We start from the raw sequence: 15,493 nt of genomic DNA, 5'->3' as shown, positions 1-15,493 counted from the left end.
TAATAATGTAACGTGCTGTAAATCTAATAACTGTCTATCTCCAGTTCTAGATAGAACATCAATGATAATACATTACACCAGGTTGACTCTGGTGGTTTTGATGCCGATTCCTCTGCTTCTTTTTTGTCTGTGGATGAGGTGAATCAACAAGAACTAATCCTCACTCATCTTTTACTTTGAATATTTAATTAAATAGGTTTAAAGTTTTCTATAAACGTTTGATTTATTTAATTTACTTGTGTATTTGTTTGTTTTTGGTTTCAATCCAGGAAGAAGAAAGCTCTGAGCTCCACCACTGAACCACATGAACCCATAGAGCCTGTGGAGGTGAGAGAGATTTGGCCTCAGTGACAGAATTTACCAAAGGGATTATTGTTTGTTGTTATTATGAGGTCATACAGATAATTCACACGCTACTTTATTATTAAAATTTCTTTTTATAAACCACCAATGTGTATTTACCCTCAAACATTTTCCGACCTTATTTACTGCAAATGTGTTCGTATCAGACGAGCAATTTAAAGGATGTAGAATCTTATTGACCCTCCGCTAAGCCCCTCCCTCTTGGTTACTGTTGCTAGGCTTATCAAGCATTTGCATCCCGGCATGTCATTGATGCAAACCAGCCACACAAGTCAATTTCACTCATACAGTCTTTTGGAAAAAAAAACCTTCCATCTTTACAGGAAAAAACTCAGTTAGGTTTAGGAAACAAAACTACCTTGTTTAGTTTAGTAAAAGATAGTGAAATACTTAGTTAGGTTCAAGCCGCAAAACTACTTAGTTTAGTTTGGTAAAAGATTGTGTAATGCTTAGTTAGGTTTAGAAAAAAACTACTTAGTTAAGTTAAGGAAAAAATTGTGAAATACTTAGTTAGGTTTAGACAACAAAACTACTTATTAAGGTTAAGTAAATTAAAGTGAAATACTTAGTTAAGTTCAGGAAAATATTTTTTACTCAGTACGTTCAGAGACACTGTCCTCTAAACTTTGAGGATATCTGCTGTCAGACTTGCAGGTTTCATACACACCGCTGAACGTTGCTAACGAAGGATTGTACAGTGGTCGTTCTAGGGGAGGGGCTTAGCGAAGGGTCAGTTGTATCTGAATTCCCTCTATGAGGCCTCTGACTCTCATCTTGTCGTCTCTCCCCATCAGTTAGACCTTTGTCATGATTATGAGGACATCTCAGCCATCGCAGCACAGACAGAAGACGAAGAGGAGCAGGAAGACACGGTGTGAAGGTCAGCCAGGTTTCAGTCTGCTGCATGGGGGGGAAAACAACAACTCAAAACTACTTCATACTTACTACTACTTCCTGGTTCTCTTCAGATGCAGTCAAACCAGAGGGAGACTCACCTGGATGGAAACAGAAAGAAGTACACTGAAGTGGACATATTGACCTTTAATACCAAAAGTTATATTCTGAAGTATTTACATCTGCTTACTGTCAATTAAATAATGAATTTCAAATTCATTAATTAATTACCATTTACCTTATTTATTTTAGCATGTTTTTATTGTATTGTCTCTTAGCTCTTAAATCACTCTTTTAATTGTATTTAAATGTCCTTTCATAACGTGTGTCTTTTGCACTTAGTGAAGTTTTATGTAAATAACTTTGAATTGCCTTGTAGCAGAAATGTGTTATATAGATAAACTCGCTTGACATGTCAGTTTTCAGAAGCAGCAGCATGTAGCAGAAGATTCATAATGCATGCTTTATTTGTACCTGTGCAGGTACATTACATATGTACAGGATTTAACTTGAATGTAATAAATTGCTTTTAAGAAATACTGATTTCCATCACATCACGCCTGTTTGGGTATAACAATCCCAAAAAGTGTGTTTAACGAAAAACACAAAAGTTACCATTAGTTTATGCCACATTTGCATTTTTAAACAAAACCTTTCAGAAAGTTTGGAATACAAATAATAATTATCTTAATGCAAGTTATCAACGGGGGAATTTTCATGCTGATATATATTCATTGATTAATAAATAAAACTGAATTAATTATACACAGAGTTGGTGATTGGAAAGACAAACCAAGAAAGTTTTGTTTCTGATGAGTTTGACTGAAGCATGTTTTACAATGAGCATCGAGGTAAAGTCACTGTTTCTGTCAATGGAGTCTGGTAGCTTTGAGGAGAGAATATTAGTTGTATACTTTGTATCTTAATAAATTAAATAATTGTCCTCATCTGCGTTGATTTCATTTATTTTGAATTGACCTACATAATCGGTTTCAAACAAAATAGTTTTGCTATTGGAAAGCTAAACATTGCACTGTTAGAAAAAAAAAAACAACACTCCGGGAAAAGGATTATTAATTCCTTAAAAATAATTATTAAATTGGTCATGGGTCAGCGTAGAACTGTCACTCATTCTGGGTCTGGACACATTATATTAACAGAGCTGATGTGATTGAAGGTGGAGAGCACAGAAGAAATGAAGAGGAGGGGGGAGTCTCAAATCTAAGTATTTGATGACCTTTTATTTACTGATGCACAAGATACACACATATTTACTTTCGTAAATTCAGTCCCTCAGATTCCAAACATTTTCTCATTACATCCTCTAATCATAGTTAGTAGAATTAACCTGCGACTGTCGGACTCTGCTGCAGTAAAACAAGAGGTTTTCTAAAGGGACTCTGGTGGTTGGAAACAGTACCACGTTTGTCCACAGGGACCGCCAGAATCAACTCAAAAGGAAAATTCCTCCTAGTAGATTTAATCTGTTGTGTTGAGGCAAAGTTTAAATAATGGATCAGGCATGGATATTAACTATAATTAGTTAGTTAGTTAGTTAGTTAGTTGTTAATACTTAACTTAAACATGAAACCATAGAATAACTTAAGGTATTTCTTACTGTCATTGCTGCTAATGCAAAGTGTTAAATGCTGGTTCATCCAAATTACAAAAACATAATTTCTCACAGTCCATAACATCTCTGTGCTCAAAGCTAGAAATGATTTGAAGGATGTTCCTTTTCAAAAACAATGATCTGCTCTGGTTATTAAGAATACTTCCCAGAACACACAGTCAATTGATTTAATCGAGATGAATTATGTCTGTGTTTCCATGGTTACAGGGTCGGTGAGGTCGAGAGCGTCCGGGTTCTTCATGAGCGATTCTGTGCCTTCGTCAACTTCAAGAATGCCAACATGGCCGCCAAATCTTCTTAACATCTCATGTGTGTCTTTGTGCTGCTTTCTTTATTTGAGAAGGAATGTCCTCCTAACTCTGCAGCTGTGAACTCTGATTGGTTCCTTATGAAGTCAAGTTTTTTACCAGCTCTCACATCTCTGAGTTGTTAAGGCTTCAGAGATGAGTATTAAACGGACAGGTCACCCCAAAATCAAATCACACAGCAGATAACTCCAAAACTCAGCATCTGAGACCAAAACATTCTAGATGGACAAATAGCACGAAGAAAATGATCATTGTTGATCCTCCTAAGACAGATATCTGAAGAGGATAGAGCCAGTGCGATAAAAAACGTTTTAAACTGTTAAAAAGATAAATTATTTGATGCTGATATTGTAAATAAAATAACATTATATTTAAGGTCAAATTAAGCTGTCGACTGCTGTAAAATCTCATTATTCTGGTGACTAAAGTTACATTACAGAATTTTCCATGAGAAAGAAATTCGCTCTTCCTAAGAACAACTTCAATCCACACCAATCAGTGATTTAAAAACACATTTAAATTGCATTTTGATCCTTTTAACCAAGAAGTTATTGTTTGTATCCTATAGTCTACATGCACTTTGTGTGCTTTGTTTCTAAACATGACTCCGGTTCTTCTCCTCTGGTTCTGTCCATGCAGGTCCAGACGGTGCGTACCAATAAACGGAGACGGGTGCTTCTACTGGCGGACCACAGGCTGTTTCTATGGCGACAAGTGCCGCTTCAAACACATACCAGACCAACAAGATTGAGACAAGAAACCATGGAAACCTTAACTGTGTCCCGTCCCAAACACCAACCAACAGCAGAGAAGGAAGAAGAAGAGGAACAAGGAGGGGAAGCCTGAGAACACTGAGAACAATGACAGCTGAATGTGTGAGACGGAGAGAGTCGGATCCGGTTTCTAGCAAAAACTAGAAATAGCATTAAAACTTTATTTTCAGTATAAACCTATTTTTAAAAAACGGACAGAAATATAAATATGAGAACAAACATGACACAGAATAAGTCTTTGGTAATATATTGCAAATTTCCCCGCTGCGGGACTAATAAAGGATTATCTTATCTTATCTTATCTTATAACTTTGTCTCACACTGGGGCTGCACGGTGGTGTAGTGGTTAGCACTGTCGCCACACAGCAAGAGGGGCCCGGGGTCAATTCCCGGGCCAGACAACCTTCTGTGTGGAGTTTGCATGTTCTCCCTGTGTCAGCGTGGGTTCTCTCCGGGTTCATGCAGTTCAAAGACATGCAGCTTAGGTTCATTGAAGACTCTAAATTGCCCGTAGGTGTGAATGTGAGCGTGAATGGTTGTCTGTCTATATATGTCTGCCCTGTGATAGGCTGGCGACCTGTCCAGGGTGTACCCTGCCTTCGCCCATTGACAGCTGGGATCGGCTCCAGCACCCCCGCGACCCTTAACTGGATAAGCGGTTATGGAAGATGGATGGATGGATGGATGGATGGATGGATGTCTCACACTGACAAATGAGAGTCTGTCCTCTGATGTTGTTCTGAGTCTGACTGTGGTTCCTGATGTGCTCTGTGTTACAGTGATACAGAGTCAGAATGGCTGGGGAGTGACTTACACTCCTACTGAGGTCTGTGCTGTAGACACACCTTCTCATTCAACTACTAGAATCTAAAATATAAAACATATTCTGGTTTGTTGAGCATTTGTTTGTTTACCACATAATTCCATATGTGTTCCTTCATAGTTTAGATGTCTTCAATATTAACCTACAATGTAGAAAAAAAATAAAATAAAGAAAAAACATTGAATGAGAAGGTGTGTCCAAACTTTTGACTGGTACTGTATATATACATATATTTGTATAATTGTGTTTAATTATTTGTATGGGACTACTCATTTTAAATGTTTGCGTTAAAACACATAAAGTTAGAGACTTTTTAGCATCAATGCAGCGGAACATCAAAAAAAAAAAAAACATTAGATATCCATTACAGTACTTGCAACTGTCACTTCTGTAGTGAGAGTAGCTGTGCAATGCAGACCAGAGGCACAGGTGAGCGTTGCGCGCGCACAGGTCCAGTCGGCGTTCAGGCCAACCTCTGACCCTTCGGCGTTCCGGACGACTCCTGTCCCGTCGGCGTTCCGGCCGACTCCTGTCCCGTCGGCGTTCGGGTCAACTCCTGACCCGTTGGTGTTCCGGTCAACTCCTGACCCGCCGGCGCCCGGCCAACTCCTGTCCAGTCGGCGTTCTGGCCGACTCCTGATCCGTCGGTGCCCCGGCCGACTCCTGTCCAGTCGGCGTTCCTGCCGTCTCCTGACCCTTCAGCGTTCCTGCCGACTCCTTACCCGTCGGCGTCCCGGCCGACTCCTGACCCGTCGGCGCCCCGGCCGACTCCTGTCCCGTTGGCGTTCCGGTCAACTCCTGAACCATCGGCGTCCCGGCCGACTCCTGGTTCAGCAGCTCCCGGCCGACTCCTGGTTCAGCAGTTCCAGCCGACTCCTGTCCCGTCGGCGTTTCGGCCGACTCCTGACCCGTCGGAGCCCCTGCCGATTCCTGTTCCGTCGGCGTTCCGGTCAACTCCTGACCCGTCGGCGCCCCTGCCGATTCCTATTCCGTCGGCGTTCCTGCCGACTCCTGACGCATCGGCGCCCCTGCCGACTCCTGACGCATTGGCGCCCCTGCCGACTGTTCTGTCGGCACCCCGTCCGACTCCTGTTCCGTCGCCGTCCCGGCGCCCCTGCCGACTCCTGACCCGTTGGCGTTCGGGTCGACTCCTGACCCGTTGGCGTTCCTGCCTTCTCCTGACCCTTCAGCGTTCCTGCCAACTCCTGACCCGTCGGCGTTCCGACCGACTCCTGACCCGTTGGCGTTCGGGTCAACACCTGACCCGTTGGTGTTCCGGTCAACTCCTGACCCGCCGGCGCCCCGGCCAACTCCTGTCCAGTCGGCGTTCTGGCCGACTCCTGATCCGTCGGTGCCCCGGCCAACTCCTGTCCAGTCGGCGTTCCTGCCGTCTCCTGACCCTTCAGCATTCCTGCCGACTCCTTACCCGTCGGCGTCCCGGCCGACTCCTGACCCGTCGGCGCCCGGCCGACTCCTGTCCAGTTGCCATTCCTGCCGAGTCCTGTCCAGTCGGCATTCCTGGCGACTCCTGTCCAGTCGGTGCACCTGCCGACTCCTGACCTGTTGGCTTTCCGGTCGACTCCTGACCTGTCGGCGTTCCGGTCAACTCCTGACCCATCGGCGTTCTGGTCAACTCCTCATTCCACGTCCCTAGAGCTAGTCTGTGATGCCGGGGGTCAGCACGCCCAGGTTCCCGCCCCAGCCTGCCGCCCAGCTCACATTGCACCCGACTATGAGGAGACCCTACCAGGAGCTATTGCCCCCGACAACACAGCTCTCAGGATCACTGGGGCACACAAACCCCATCCACCACGATAAGGTGGCGATTCATTGGAGGAGTCTTAATCTTAATTCAGCTCCTTTCTAAACTATTGCTGGCTTCAACACTTTTTCTTTTTTTCCCTTTCCTACTCCTTAACACACCCTCCGTATCGAGACTGGGGCTCTGGCGGCAATGGCTCTCGAGACTGGGGCTCTGGCGGCAAGGCGGGAACAGGAGCAGGGGGATGCTGCGGCCCAGCGGGAACAAGAGCAGGGGGATGCTGCGGCCCAGCGGGAACAAGAGCAGGGGACGCTGCGGCCCAGCGGGAACAAGAGCAGCCGGGACGGGACCCGGGAAGGCTGAGGCCCAGTCGGGACTGGAGTTGGCCGGAGCGCCGACGGGACAGGCGATGCAGGAGTCGGCCGGAGCGCCAACGGGTCAGGAGTCGGCCGGAACGCCGAAAGGTAGGTGAGAGGGATTGTGCTGATGAGGTGGGTGTGGCAGACGGGTGTACTGAGTAAGACTGATTAGGTGAGTGAGATGTGGAGTGACAGGAGAGAAGGGGCAGAGCTATGAGAGGCTGGGAGTGAACTGAGAGACAGAGTGACAAGATAAGATAAGATAAGATAATCCTTTATTAGTCCCCAGCGGGAAATTTGCAGTATGGAGTATGGAGGAAGAACTGTGACAGCTGATTTGTAAAAAGTTTTAATTCATGTTTTGTTAGTTCTTTTCTGAAGACGACAAACAAATCACTTTTAAAATGCTTGTTTTCTTAATGGAGCTCGGATCGATTGTTGCTCAGCTTTGTTTACATTGTAGCAGCACCATCAACACTCAAAATAACATCATATAGGGGTTAATATGGCAGCATTGTTATTGTTTGTAGCAATAACAATGCTACAAACAATAGCATTTATCGTATACATTTATACACATAGTTTCGTCCAGTCTCTACTTATATCAGGTATCGTAGAGCTCTGGGTGAACAACTACGGTTTCAATATTTTTTCCTCTATTTCTGATTCAACAACAACAGGACGTAAGTGATGTCAGGAGGAAAATCTCCACGCTGATAGAACTTTGTGACACAGTGTCGCAGTGTTCGCCCGAGTTGAAAAATGTCAACTGCCTGGTTCAATTTTGCGTCTACTTGCCTCTATTCGCGTCTTTGCAATGACTCTGTATGTAATCTACTAGCGACAAATATAGATAAATTAAACATTTTGGCGGCTGTGGCACATGAGGTAGAGCGCTTGTCCCGTAACCACAAGGTTGGTGGTTCAAGCCCCTCTACCGGCAACATGCCGAGGTGTCCTTGAGCGAGACACCTAACCCCAAGTTGCTCCCCGGGCGCTTCATTGCAGCCCACTGCTCCTCCGGGATGGGTTAAATGCAGAGAAATAATTTCCCCATTGTGGGACTAATAGGGATTGATTATTATTATTATTATTATTATTATTATTATTATTATTATTATTATATTTAAAAGACTAACATCAAATACATGTTATTTTGCATCAAGGGGATGACCAGGCTGACGGATCCTCTCAGAGAGCCCCCTGTCCAAGAACCCCAGGCCTCCAGAGAGGATCCGTCAGCCTGTTCGCCTTGCCTCAGTTTTTGAGGATTCCTCCAGACCCTCACCACCCACCAGGCTGAGGATTCTGACTCTGTGGCCTCTGAGGATTCTGTCTGCCTATTCCCATGGCTGTTTGGCGTCTTACCGGCTGGAGTACTGTGTGACTCTGCTCAGTTTCCATCTGTTTGTCCAACCTGAATTAAAGACTCATACCTGCTAGTCCTTGAGTCTGTCAAACTGCTTTTGGGTCCTAAGTACACTTGTGACAGTAAGTCATTTTTTTTTTACCATATTCACCTGTAGTGTCTCTAAAATCTAAGTAATTTAACAAAACATATATTTTTCAGTAGCACTTTAATTTACACTACATGTCTTATTTGTAAAAAAATAAATAAACAAGAGGGCGAACATGGAAGACAATTCCCCGGCTTAACATTAACATGTTTTACACTTGTAGCATTTTTTTAATACAGTTATTAAATGGCTTTTTATTCTGTCATATTGGCCACATTATGAACATAGTGTATGATCGGAGCACATTCTATATTTGCCACAGTGTTCAAGTTTGACAAAAACAACTTGCTAAGAGTGATGGAATGTAGAATAGGAGTCTGAAAGACTGGATTATGTAAAGGTGTCGATGGCCAGTCCAGCATCAGATTGACTTCAGCGACCAAAGCATTAGCAAAGAGTCCCAGTATGGAGCTGGTGTTCAGGTCCTCGTAACAGAGAGAAGACAAATCATTCTGAGAATCACTAACCTGAAAGAGAGACACCGAGCTCCGTATCACTTCTTCAAATTCAAAACAGGAAGCTTGGAACGGGAAGTATTTTACCTGGTACAACTCTGAATGTCACAGGATGGGCCTACTGATGAACACAAACCAACACAATACATTTGAACAAGCATATGCCAATAGATTATTTTATATTGTTGTACATTGTCAATCGGTGTACACAATGTTTCATCGATCATGGCTGAAATAACCACTGTTGCTGCTTTGTACATGTTATGGAAGTCCCAGATGTCACAGGAAACTATACGTCGATACCATCATCCAGAGGCTGTATTCACAGAATCTATCAGGCCACACATTGGCTTGTTTTCTGGATTACAACCTACAGCTACAAGGATGAGAGGATCGCCTGTCTCCTTCAGCGTGTGTCAACTAAATTCATAAACTTCTACCCGATGTAATAGCATGTGCACTTTTAAATATGGTCATTCATTTAAATATCCAGTTTCAATGAGAAAACTCACTTGTTTTAAACTTCAAACAAGCTGTTTTCTCCTCCAATCAGTAACCGACTTCATGCATATTGATCATGTGAAGAGGAAGCATGTCTGTGTACTCAAGAAGCCTCACTTCTGTCTTCCGCTTATCGTGTCGAGCACAGAGGAGGCTTATCTTCAAAGACGACATATTCCTCTTTTGTAAGCAGAATTTTCTGATATTGATATTTCTTGCAGACATTATGTACCTGCTGATGTTTATTTTTCCCCTAAGTCACAGAGAGAAGAGAGAGGAGCAGCAATGACTTTAAAAGCAGCAGCAGGTGGATTTATTGTGTTTGTTATCTCTATGCCAGGTACTGAATATCTACTGTTTTTAATTATGTAAAAATACTTCTTAAATCGTCACTTGTCTAGCTTTAATATGTGAAGTGATGCAAACCACTAAAACAAACATTCACCTGTGTATCTGTGTTGTATGTTGTTGTGGTTGATTTTATTTTGCAAACAAATATTTCTCTGCATCATGATGTTTTGCACATGGTTTTATTGTTGTGATGACTTTCGTCTTGAGCAGCACATGCAGCATCCCCCTGCATCCTTTTACTTAAACATTTAAATATTTTGTATCAATGCATAGTAAGAATAATGTTGCTTGAATTAACTGTAAGCACATCCTTTTTTTTGAGAGAGCAAGATACCATCGACCAAGAACTTAAAAAAAAAAAAAAAAAAAAAAAAAAAAAAAAATAAAAAAAGGAACCAAACATGCTATATCATTTGGTTACTTGCAGACGTCACCGTGATGTTTCACTTCTCTGTGTGTTTACAGTAAACTGCCTTTAGTTATCTAAATATGACAAACAGTTGCAGCACAGTGTTGACTCGCACATCTCTTGCCATGTTGCCAGAGTAAACAAAACTGCAACATGGCAATTATTATAGCAACACTACTTATAATTACGTCTCCCTCCCATGCCGTTCCTGAAATTTGCTGTATGATTCACAGGTCGGCTGTATTCCTGATCACCAACACTTCTCTAAATCTGTGCACATTGTGGCTCAATGCAGAAATGGCATAAAAGTTATAAACATAATTAACAGTGATCCTTTTTTTCAAAATGCATGAAAAGAAGTGACCATAGAGAGAAACACTTACGCCCCATTACATTTTTGATAGTAGTTATCTTTGTCTTATTAAATTGCAGTGAGGAGTTTGAGTGCAAGTAGTTTGGGGAAATTCAATTTAGTCATCTAGCACAGTTGTTCTCAATAACTGGGTCGGGACCCCCAGGAGATTTTTTTTTTTGGGTGACCAAATACATTTGCAGAAACGTTTCAGTATATTGCACAACATTTCTGTCTGCAGTACACTTTTGAGCCACCCTTGCAGAAAAGGAAGTTGTGAGTTGTGTCATTCACACACAATCTGACGATTTATAGATAAGGCCTATCGTAAATGGGTGGGTCCCCAGAAAAAAAAGTATTTCCTCTGTTATGAATATGACTGTTGTTCCCGATTACTCTGTTACAGTGATACAGGGTCAGGACTACTTGGGAGTGACTTACACTTCTACTCAGATCTGCGCCTTGAAGGGGTCAACGGTGAACATCCCTTGCACCTTCACATACCCATCGACGGGAAATGACGGAGTTGAGGGGGATTATGGTTTACCAAAGGGAGGAGTCGTTCACATGTGGATCTGACAACCGATTCACATTACAGAGATCGTGTGGAGTATCGTCGTCATGAGGACGACTGCACTCTGAGAATCAAAGACCTGAGAGAGAGCGACTCAGCTGAGTACGAGTTCAAACCAAACCAACCTGGTGGAGGTTTGACTGGTTCACCTGGAGTCTTTTTGTCTGTCACAGGTAACATTTTCACTGGTATATTTTCTTTAAATTGTGAAGTGTCCAGGAAACGCTAATGCAAATATTTTCTGTTTGCATTTATGTATTTAATGGTTTAGTTTGAAATTACATTTCTGCCGTTTTCTTGATGTATCCAGAACTCAGGGTGCAGGTGGGGAGATCTTTGGCCCAGACAGAGCTGAGGTGTCACAGCAGTTGTAATGTAACTGATGATCCTTCATATGTCTGGTACAAAAATGGACAGCAAATGGATAAAGAAACATCTTCTTACAGAGTGTCTTTTGACGATAAGAACAGCTATTCCTGTGCTGTCGAAGGATACGAGGAGTACCGCTCTCTGCCAGTGTGTGAGTTCAGGAGGGAAACGTTAAAAATATATAGTGACTCCTAAATGCTTTTGCACATCAAAGGATTTTTTTTTAGTGCATTTGATTTGCATCTCAATCTATTTTATTTATTTTTTCAGGAGTACTTTGACATTAAATGTGAATATTATGCATTAAAAAATCTACTTACATTCTTCTTTTGGAAAGAGGTTGATTTTTCTGAGATTTTGCACCACATAAGGCATCTACCAATCATGTTGTGCAGAATGGTTTGAGTATGCACATGTTTATTAGGATGATAAAACAAACATGAGTTGCTGTAGTCTAAACCAAGATGGCACACTTTATTATTTCTTTCAACTGTGACAAAGGCAGCATATTCTAGATACACTCCTTATGTTCTTATCTTTCACAATGAAAGCCCCAGACATGTAATATCCGTAGGCAAGTATTTCGCATTTTCGTGTTAATTCATCAAGCCCCCGTTGTGTAAAGGCTTTTAACATTCACTTCCACAGTCAGACTCATGCTCATTTTAAATTTTAAACATGGAAACATTTTCTCAACCAGATGCCCCACTGTATTCATGATTTATTTTTCCCTAAAGTGATTTCTTTTATAAATCTAATTAATTGCTTTAATGTATATTCTCCTCCAGATGCTCCAAAGCTTCCCTCTGTGTCAGTGAGTCCCTCTGATGAGATAGTGGAGGGCAGATCAGTGACTCTGACCTGTAGCAGTGATGCTAACCCAGCAGCTAACTACACCTGGTACAAGAAGGATGGATATTCATGGTCTCCTCATCTCAGTAAAGAACCTCAGCTGGTCTTCAGCTCCATCCAGTCCTCTGACTCTGGACAGTATTACTGCACAGCTGAGAACCAGCTGGGGACGAAGACATCTGAATCCATCTCTATTAATGTGAAATGTGAGGTTTGAAATGTCTGGGACACCCTAGTGGCAGTACATTGCTTGTCACACACACACACACACACCATTATATCACATTATCTTTATAAATGTTTTTTTTTTCGTAATGTCTCCTCCAGATGCTCCAAAGGTTCCTTCTTTGTTTGTGACTCCCACTGGGGAAATCACAGAGGGCAGTTCAGTGACTCTGACCTGTAGCAGTGATGCTAACCCAGCAGCTAACTACACCTGGTCCAAGAAAGGAAATCAATACCTTCGTCTTCCAAGTGAAGGACCACGGCTTGTCTTACCTTCCATCCAGTCCTCTGACTCCGGAGAGTATTACTGTACAGCTGAAAACGAGCTGGGGAAGACGTCTGAATACATCTCTATTGATGTGAAATGTGAGTAAAACCGCTCAGCATCTTTAGGTCTACTTTGCTGGTAAAACATGTTTTCTTCAGCTTCAGGCTGCAGCTGTAGGTCACTGAGTAGCAGTGGATGACGAAAAAGGCAGTTTTACTCACTGTTTGCACTGGATTTACTCTTATCAAACACTCTCTAATCAAATCAAGCCGCTACTATGTTTTATCATCGATATTAAACATTGCATTTCAATTTCATATGCCATGTCTTTACCGCAAAATTAAGTTGAAATGTTCCATTTTATACACTACTACACTATCAAATACACTGACTCATTTTAGCGTTATTTACGTGCAATATTTACACTCCTCTGGCCAGTATCACAGTCCCATAGGCTCCTAGTGACGCGCAATAATTCTCCTATTGGAGTCCTCAAGGGCTCCTAGCATTGCGTGCGATATTCTCTCAAACCCTGTCCTAGTGTTGCAATAATTCTCCTTTTATATCGCAGACCTCAAGACTCCTAACGATGCTTCTAATATTCTCTCAATTAAGCTCCTCTCTAAACCATTGCTTGCTTCAACACTTTTCTTTTTCTTCTATGACATTTACGAGCTTGCAGATTTTGTACTCTCTGGTGCCTTCCTACTCCTTCAGACACCGACCGTATCCAGAGGGTGTGGGGAACTCTTTTGCCGGCTTCGACCGTTTTTCTCCTCACTGATGTCTATTACGAGCTCACAAATTTTGACAACTACACACCTTATAACTAGATACTATTCTAATATGTATGTCTTTACCGCTTTCAGATATGCACACTATCCTCGTTACCACTTTATATGTTCTTCGTCAATTATCTTTCTCATGGGTTATCTTGAATAGATGCATGCTCTGCTGTCCAGATTAATCCTCCTAGGAACAAAAGAAAAACAACAAGCTAACACACTATGAACATATTCAACATGCTTTGGTTCCGCTCATCCTCTCTTTTCGCACCATGGTGAAACATTTCATACACATAGAATATTAGACACAAAATATATACTCACATCCAACTCTGTCCAATCAGTGTTTAAAGACATTATTGATTGATTAAACTTATTGACCTTTTATACTTTTACCATTCTCACTTAAAAAATTCTTACAGAGCTGCTACGACCTAGAGAGTTGTTACATTTTTTCAGTTATTTAACATTCTGTGAGAACTACTGACCAACACAAGCAGTTCAACTATTGCCCTCTTTGTTTTCTCCTCCAGATGCTCCAAAGCTTCCCTCTGTGTCAGTGAGTCCCTCTGATGAGATAGTGGAGGACAGTTCAGTGACTCTGACCTGTAGCAGTGATGCTAACCCAGCAGCTAACTACACCTGGTACAAGAAGAACCAATCACTGCTCAGTAAAGAACCAAAGCTTGTCTTCCGCTCCATCAAGTCCCCTGACTCTGGAGAGTATTACTGCACAGCTGAAAATGAGTTGGGGAGGACGTCTGAATACATCTCTATTAATGTGAAATGTGAGTGAAACTGCTTATTTTAAAAGGAACATGAAGTGGTTAGTTAACATAAAAAAGAGTTTTCTCTGATGTCTCAGATTTGCTACACAACTACCTATTTAAATATAACATGTAGTATTTATGCAACTTGCAGTTGTTTAATTATTTTCATTGCTATTTATTTATGCATCTCCAGATGCTCCAAAGCTTCCCTCTGTGTCAGTGAGTCCCTCTGATGAGATAGTGGAGGACAGTTCAGTGACTCTGACCTGTAGCAGTGATGCTAACCCAGCAGCTACATACACCTGGTACAAGAAGAATAGATATTCATCGTTTCGTCGTCTCAGTAAAAAGCCTCAGCTGGTCTTCAGCTCCATCCAGTCCTCTGACTCTGGACAGTATTACTGCACAGCTGAGAACCAGCTGGGGACGGAGATATCTGAATACATCTCTATTAATGTGAAATGTGAGTTAAACTATATATTTGAAACAGAAACATACTGGTTAGGCCCATTTTACAAAAGTCTGTCTATATATAATGCATGCTTAAATAAATAAATGATTTCTCTATTTTCTCCTCCAGATGCTCCAAAGCTTCCCTCTGTGTCAGTGAGTCCCTCTGATGAGATAGTGGAGGGCAGTTCAGTGACTCTGACCTGTAGCAGTGATGCTAACCCAGCAGCTAAATACACCTGGTACAAGGAGAACCAATCACGTCCTCGTGTAGAAGAAGGCATTTATCGTTTCTCCTCCATCAGCTCTGAGGACAGAGGGATCTACTACTGCAAGTCTGAGAATCCACATGGAGAGATCAACTCTTCATCTCTATTTGTAAATGTCCAGTGTAAGTCAAATTAATTTAATCTAATTTTCATGATACAAATCTCCTTCAAAATCTTACACGGCTTATATTTTTGTAATGCCCCTCCAGATGCTCCAAAGCTTCCCTCTGTGTCAGTGAGTCCCTCTGATGAGATAGTGGAGGGCAGTTCAGTGACTCTGACCTGTAGCAGTGATGCTAACCCAGCAGCTAACTACACCTGGTACAAGGAGGGTGAAGACTCACCAAAAGCATCAGGACGGATCTTCACCATCACTGACTTCAGAGCTGAACACAGTGGGAATTATTCCTGTGTAGTCCTCAACAGCAGAG

At 42.2% G+C, this 15,493-nt stretch overlaps 1 long non-coding RNA gene across 1 annotated transcript; it reads left to right on the top strand.

Annotated features, from left to right (window-relative positions):
• Window positions 1–237: 237 nt before the first annotated feature.
• LOC129095611 (uncharacterized) lies at window positions 238–2,179 on the top strand. The gene is made up of 3 exons (XR_008531398.1): window positions 238–327; window positions 1,158–1,243; window positions 1,332–2,179. It is a non-coding gene; the product is annotated as an uncharacterized LOC129095611 (long non-coding RNA).
• Window positions 2,180–15,493: the final 13,314 nt, after the last annotated feature.

Source organism: Anoplopoma fimbria, chromosome 9, assembly GCF_027596085.1.
Source record: "Anoplopoma fimbria isolate UVic2021 breed Golden Eagle Sablefish chromosome 9, Afim_UVic_2022, whole genome shotgun sequence".
Lineage (NCBI taxonomy): Eukaryota > Metazoa > Chordata > Actinopteri > Perciformes > Anoplopomatidae > Anoplopoma > Anoplopoma fimbria.
Note: the sequence above shows the minus strand (reverse complement) of the source record. Positions and strands in the feature narration are given on the sequence as shown.